Below are 8,001 nucleotides of genomic sequence, written 5' to 3' on the forward strand. Positions count from 1 at the left end.
ACTATAAGGTAGCGAGATACTCTGTTTCAATCAATGGGCATGAATATTTTTTAGAAATATTACTTCTTTTCATCCAATTTTGTAAAGCTAGTATATAAGAGTAACTAATTTTTAAGCAAAAACAAAAGCGACTTCAATTCCCATATAAAAATATAGGAGTACCGTTATTTTCCTCATGATCCAATGATCACATCTAAACCAAATTATCATGGGTACCTTGAGGTACCAGCCTTCCATTAAAAAAAGGATTATCGAAATTGGTTCACGTGGTCCAAAGTTATGCTTTAACTAGGCTTGCCAAATTTTTAAATGCCTAAGGGAGGACAAAATTTCTTAAGGAGGACTTTGTATGAAGACTACTTTGCTTCCGGAGGGCACAACATTCGCTTAATTTCTCCAAAACAGCATCTCCACTTTTGAAAAAAATCATATTGAGCACTTTAATAAATTAATTTATTATAAATAAAAAATCAAAAAGAAAGCCATTCTATGATTGGGCCAAAACCATTTCAATGAAGTAAAAAAGAAAACCTTTGCATCAATATAATTAGGGAGTTCAAATATTCCAAATAAATTTTTGCATTCTTTTATCGCGAGTGAAAAATGCAAACAACTTTATCAACTCTCACATTCGGAATGCGATCGACAAAAAAATTTCCGCTGCTTTCCTTTCGCGATCGAAAAAAGCAAAGAAATTTCCTCTCACTCGAATATGAGAAGTTCGAGCATTGCCGATTTTGGCCTCTCGTAAACGAGAAAAACAATGCAAATAATCCATTCGCGATTACTCCCGACAGCTTATCGCGATAAAATTATCGTGAACAATTTTCAACGACGTTGTATGGTAGATATTTTTCGCGTTTGTTTTGGGCAGTGTTGTCATCTTTTGATTTTCAAAAGGCACCAAAAACTTGGAAAAAAGGGCTAAATTTTTTTGAATCAGCTTTTTTCTTAACATAATACCGCTGTGGTGTAGTGGTAAGCAGTGCGCGCTTCCACTCCGCAGCACCTGGGTTCAAACCCTGGTCAAAGCAACATCGCAAAAAATATAGAAAAAGGGTTTTTTATTAACAGCGATCGTCCCTCGGCAGGCAATGGCAAACGTCCGAGTGTTTTTCTGCCATGAAAANCTGTTATTCTCTTTTAGTGAGCGCATTTTGCTTACGCTCTGACATTTTGACACTTTTCAGATTTTAGTCCAAAAAGATATCTTATGTGGNAAGCGCCAATCTATTATAATACCGAAGTACTGCACATTAAAACTGGTATATCTCGATAAAGAAAAATCGAATCGCAACAAACGAAAATGATGCCCTAATTAGAAATGAGCAAATAATTTGATGTTTTCATTATATAACCTCAAATATCGCTAAAAACCCTGTTTTTGGCACTTTGAGGCTAGGATACATCAAAATTCTAGTGCTTGAGCAATTGTGAGGCCAGATTTGGATTCAGCACCAAGAAACGATGTGTTTTACTCAGGTGGTAAAAAAAAAATAAATTTTTTACAAATAATTAGAAAAGAAAAAAGAAATACTTAACTTACTTGCGTAGTAGCATTTTCAACGCGAATAGAATTAAACAAGGTGGGTTTGCAACTTCAGCTTTTTATCAATCATGGTTGTATTTTAGTCCATTTAAAATTGTAGATTATTTTAAATTCAGTGCTGCCACAGCTTTAAATCTTTCAAATTATCTCAAGTTTCAACTATCTCGAAGTAATTTTAGTTCAGAAAAAAAGCACTAGAAAAGGCACTAGGCACTAAATAATTTTTTTGGCGTTTTAATTTTCAAAAAGCACTAAATCTAGTGCTTAAAGCGTCGAGTTGGCAACTATGGTTTTGGGTATGCATTTCGTTACACATACAGCATACATACATGTGCACATATGTATGTATATGTAAGTAATCCAAGCAAATGTTTTCGGTTGAAAGCAATGTAGGAATATGCACAAATATATGAATTATGGTGCTAACATATATGTATATATGTACATATAAACTACATACACACATGCATACGTATAGTTAAAGTATATTCCAAGCGTACATTTTCAGTATAATGGTGTATCTGCATGTTGTCTTATTAGGAGCGTTCCTTATCTCCAAGAAATAGTCAGAAAAAGTCCGAAGTAGTCAGATTTAGTCCAAAAAGCGTTCCTTAACTCGGAAATGACAGCAAAAATGAGAGAGGAACACTCGGTGAGAGTGACTCTCATCAGTCCGAAGTAGTCAGATTTAGTCAGAAGAATTTTTTCTGGCAAAATCCTGAAAAGTGTCAAACTCGACTGAATTTAAATTAACGGAAATTAAAGAATACGCAAAAAGTGAAAATAATCTAAAAAGTAAAAAAAGTGAATTGAAATTGGAAGGAGGCAAAAAATAATTGATATAGAAAGTGTTTATTGTGCTTGTTCTTGTGTGAAGGTGTTTTGTACATACATTTACATTCTTATTTGACGTTAACTTTGTTGTTGCCATTCTTTGGACTAAAAATTTGGTTTTTTGCGTTCCTTTACTTTTCCTGTTATTCTCTTTTAGTGAGCGCATTTTGCTTACGCTCTGACATTTTGACACTTTTCAGATTTTAGTCCAAAAAGATATCTTATGTGGATTCGTTGTATGTTGTGTAATCGTAACTGCATGAGCGTGTGATTTGTTGTTGCTAGCGGTACATCAAATACACATGCAACAAAAACCACACGCTCGTCCAGTTACACTTACGCAGGATACAGCGAATACACAGAAGCGAGAATACCACTAATGATTGCGTTTATTTTTTTATGTGTATACATCTTTGGTTTCGGTAGGGGTAAAATTTGCGAAGCTGTAACGTATATCCCAGCAAAAAATTTCGAAGGGCTTAGCATTTGTATATCAGCATACAATTTTTATTTCATTAGAAGCACCCTGTGTTTGCTTGCTGCTGTATACATTTAGTTGCATACATTTAGGCATATGCCTACTTCCGATTATTTAAACTCCGCACATGCATACGACTTTTTACCTATGTATGTACATAAATATGTATGGACTCATTTGTTGCATCTGGGCATGAATCACGTAACTTTGAAACGATAGTCGTTCAAACGATACTGACAAAACGATGTTGTCAAAACACTGATTTATGCATTTGTGTTGCTGTTACGTGAAGCAAAACTCGAATCGAGTTGACGATATCGCACAAACGATCAAGCAATTTTTGATTTTTATGAAGCAAGACAATCTCGACACGATATCGTTCAGACGATTGTCGTCATACGTGATTCATGCCATGGTTTTGATAATCGTAGATGGTTTTAGGCATAGGTTTAGTAGTCTATTTTGATAAAAAAGCGAAAATTTATATTATTGATAACTGATGAACATACATGAATATATGTGTGTATAATATGCATATGTATGGATGATATAATAGTTCTGATCCAATACTTTTCGTGTAAAATCCTGGAAAATGGTCAAACAGCAAAATCACTCTCTAAAGTGAGAGTAAAAAGTGAGTTACAGAAAAATGTACGGAACAAAAAAGCATCGAGTAAAAACCTGCAACTTCAATCTCTACACAACTCTCCCAAAAGTCGCTCTCATTTACATGAACCACAGATTATATTCCGAAAAGAAAAACTACATTTAGGAATATATACAAATAGAAATGCTCAAACTATAAGCTTAAAAACAATAACTGATGCGGTGTTTTCAAGATATTTTAACGCCCTTAAGTCACAAGTATATACAAGTATCATATTTTATCAATCATACCGATAATTTCATGTATTAAAAAAATTAAAAATGAAAATGAATAAAAAAATTAAATCAGCAAAATGAATAAAATTATGTGAAATTAATGTTTAATTTCTAACCTAACCTACATTTGTATGTATGTAACTGAATCGCCTAATAATAGCTTTACATATAAAAAGATTATCCTAATTTTCGAGCTTAACTCCCTAATCTGTTATTAGAAAAAGAGATTAGCCATGAAAAATTATAACTAAAAATATCTCAGATTCAACCGATAACTTTTTGGTGTCCAACCTAGTTTTATCGATTATACTTGCGAAGAAGAGGAGATGTCAAATGTTAAAGTAAACAAAAATTTACGCTAGTAAGGAAAATTGGTTTGTAAAGGTATTTTTAATAAAATATTCAGTTAAAATATATTTAAATGGCATAATATATGTTGCAGAAAAAAGTGACCACGGTGGCACAGAGAAGAAGTTTAACTTTTCCACGAGTTAGTTGTGTGAATAACAAGCACAACCAATTTGACAGCTAACGAGCTTTGATTGAGATTATATTTATATGTAAACGTACTTTTATGTTTACACATCAAATTTCATGAGTACCTAGTACTCACGCCTTTTTTATATCTAATAAATGGAACTTAGTGGGGATAAGATTGACTAATGAGAAAAGTGGGCGTCTGGTGAAGACTGAGAGTAAAGAAAAGCAGAAAAGACATTACATATAAATTTTATATTTCTTTTAAATGTTTTGATTCGCCATTATAAGGATATTAATAAGAAACCAAAAGTTTACTCACGTAAATAAAATAAGAATATGTATGGATGTATGTATTACTTAGAAGAAAACTCAATGAAACGACCCTCCAGTACTGCTGGAGTCAATCGCTACTTTTGAACCGCTACTGCACCGACTCCAAGGTAAGTAGCTACTCCATTAACCCGTGGTAGTGCACATGGTAGTGCAGAGTCGAACCAGTCGTAAGTAGAATAGCGAAAAACTACGGCAGAGGGCGCCCATAAATCACGCAAGTGACTACTTTAGTAACTCCCGGTAGTGCAGAGAGAGCCGATGGTGACTACCGCCTAGGACATTGCCTTGTAAAAGTAGTCGATGAAATACACTGCAAGTAGTCGGTCGGTAATTGACGGTGTTTATATGGTAGCTACCGATTCAGCAGTCCTGTAGTCACTCCCCCGTACTACAGGGGAAGGTCTGCATTTCATATCCATGCGCACATACATATGTATGTATATATGTATATATACATAGATTTCTAGTGAAAAACTGAAAATAATTAGTTTTTTAGTTACTAGCGGACTAGTTGGTTTTTCGCGGTAAAGAGCTAGTATAGAACTAGAAATTTGATTCACTAGTCCGCGGTTTCCCTGCAGGATGTGAAGACTTTTCTATTACTTCTGCTACTGAGGACAATGCATATGGATATGCATACGTGCAATTATAGCGTAATTTCTTATAAAAGCGAAAAAACATCTTCCATACAACGTCCTAAAAAGTTTTCAGGATTAGCTGTTGTGAATGATCGCGAATGAAGCACCCGCATTGTTTATCTCATTTATGTAGGTGCACACCCAAAACTCTTACATAGGGTTGCTAGATTTTGAAACGGAGAAAGGAGTACATTTATATTTTCGATAGAAAAAAAGTAGTACAAGGCCTAAAAAACGAGTACAATTTTTTTTTAATTTATTGTACAATTTATTGTTACAAATTACCATTAATTAGGTACAAATAAACAAAGATATTTTAGAAATCTTTTTCAAAGCAACAATAAATGTTAAAAATAAATAACTAAATGAGCTGGCTTCTGGCCAGTTTTTTAATTTAAGCCTTATAATTAATTTAATATTTTTCTGATTTTTATACCCGAGCGCTCTGCACCTACCTTGCTACGAACATGCCTACACCTTTTCACTATCCCACTTATACCATGTTCTGACCGACATCGAAAACATGTTTTCGTTGCTAAGACTGGTTTTCGACCAATAACTTGTGTTTTCGTCCATGTAAAATCTGTCAAACGAAAACCAGTTTTCGCTGAAAACTACTTGAAAACTCTCGTTACACTCATTCCATTCGGTGCCTTCACTAGTTTTTTTCGATTATTTATCGAAGTGGAAGTCATATTTTATCATCTTTAATACGCCATTTCGGATTTTTTGTTAATTGCCTGGCCAAAGTAAAATAAGAATGAAAGTTAAAGGTTGTGAATGAAAAGAAAATGAAGGAAAAGTGTTTTGGTTTTGTTTTTGTGTAGCAAAACTGCAATCAAAACATGTAAGAAATGTCAACGAAAACACTAACAACCGGTGTGAACAGCCTTCAGCCCACAATCCCAAAACTCGTTTTCAAAGTGTTTTCGTTGTCGGTCAGAACATGGTATTAACTTAATAGTAGTAAGTAGTGTTTGCCACAATATGAATAGCAAAGTACAGGGCGTAAGATAATAACTGTCGCACAGGTTTTTTGAAAAATAAAAGGGTCCTTTATAGATGTTGCGAAAGAGTTATAGGTGTACTTTTTCTTAGACTTTGTATAAAAAAAGAGAAAAAAGGGTTGGTCGTATGAATGCCCTCCTAGTCACCGGTTCGGAGTCTTTTCGTTTGCTGAGTATGAGGCCTTATGTTGGACAAAAGACGGAGTATAAAGGACCCAAATGGGGGAAATTAGCCTATATTTACAGAAGATATGTAATGAAATGACTGACGAAGACTTGCGTACCGCTTGCGCTTTTCTCCCAAACCCGCCGGTAAACCCAAATGAAGGTTAAAATTTAAAAACCTAATAAAATTTTCGCGGAATCTATAAGGTCCCCTTTATTAAAAACAAAAAAAAAACTGTGCGACAGTTATTATTTTACACCCTGTATATAATAAAATATTAATAGCTGGAAAAAGGAGAACAAAACTAATAAAGGAGTACATTTCCATATTTTTTTTTGGGAGTACAAGGGAGTACATTGCAATAAAAAGGAGTACGTGTACTCCCAAAAGCAGTACGTCTGGCAACCCTACTCTTACAAAATAAAATTTTATGAAAAACGTACGTATTTACGAAATATCTGGTATTCAAGGAAATCCCAACTAAACCACACAACTCCGCACTTAGCTATATGCAGTTTGAAGAAAAATTCACTACCTGCTACAACTCTAAAATGAACGAAATCATGTGCTCTATTTCAGTAAATATTTCTAAAGCATAGTAATTAATAGTGGAAATTAAACAAAAGGTAGGTAGAAAGCTGCTGCAATATTGTATCTACATATATACATACTTCACGCTAAAAGGCTCACAAGTAAATTTTTTCGGTTTTCCAAGGTCGTAGTAAAACCAACGCTTAGCTATTACTAGCAGAGCACCCGACGTCGTTCGGAGTAAACAAATCAATATATAAAACAGTAATACAAATATTCAGTTCAGCACAATTTAAAGGAGACAAACTACATATTTTCTTTGTTTACATTAAGGCCTCCTTAGGAGACCTACTTTTGGCTTTATCGTGCTATAAGATTTAAACGCAAACGTCAAGCTGTGAAGCTGTGTTTTTCTGTGATCTGTTCAAATTTTGTGTTTTATAAAGCTGTTTACGCTTATTAAAGTAAAAAATTAAAAAAAGTGTTAATAAACTTCTGGTGCACAATTTAAAGATATGTAAAACATCAAAATTTCCCGTAAATTTGATTAATTCAACTTGATATTCTTAATTGCATGTGCCGAGTATTTTGTTTCATATAATATATTGTTGTTGTACAATTGTTTTTGTTTGTGCACATTGATTTTGTTTTTTGTGTCATTTCTGCTGTTTCATCTTTGTCACAGCTGTCTGCGTTATGTTTATTAGGTGTCAAATATACAGTGCATTTAAAACTGTTCGCTACATAGCTTTCAACTGATATTTACCAGCTGATTGGTTCGCTGATTAATACATCGTTTTCAAAACCGTTTTTGCTTTTTTGATTCTAAAACCTAAAAATAAATATAATTTTAAACATGTCGTGTATTTACACCAATTGCCACGTTAAAAGCGACTCCTATGTGTCATGCTGGCTCTGTGATGGAATTGCCCATATAAAATGTGCTGGTTTGAGCGGTAGAGTATTAGATGCTAATTACGAGGGTAAGGGTCTTCGTTGATCTTGTCAAAAATGTAGATCAACCGAAGTTGATTTATTTAAATTCTTCAGGCAGTCCAGAAATGGTTTTTCTGAGATCGGGAAGGATCTGTCGGCGCTTGTTG

General features: G+C 34.0%; 1 protein-coding gene across 1 annotated transcript in view; it reads left to right on the top strand.

Moving 5' to 3' along the window:
- The window catches only part of LOC108358074 (limbic system-associated membrane protein), a gene marked incomplete at its 3' end in the record, with an annotated part of 200,845 nt that overhangs the window by 102,674 nt on the left and 90,170 nt on the right, over positions 1-8,001 (top strand). The gene's annotated exons all lie outside the window — the stretch shown is intronic.

This window comes from Rhagoletis zephyria, unplaced genomic scaffold, assembly GCF_001687245.7.
Source record: "Rhagoletis zephyria isolate East Lansing unplaced genomic scaffold, Rhagoletis_zephyria_1.1 Rzeph_scaffold_00201, whole genome shotgun sequence".
Lineage (NCBI taxonomy): Eukaryota > Metazoa > Arthropoda > Insecta > Diptera > Tephritidae > Rhagoletis > Rhagoletis zephyria.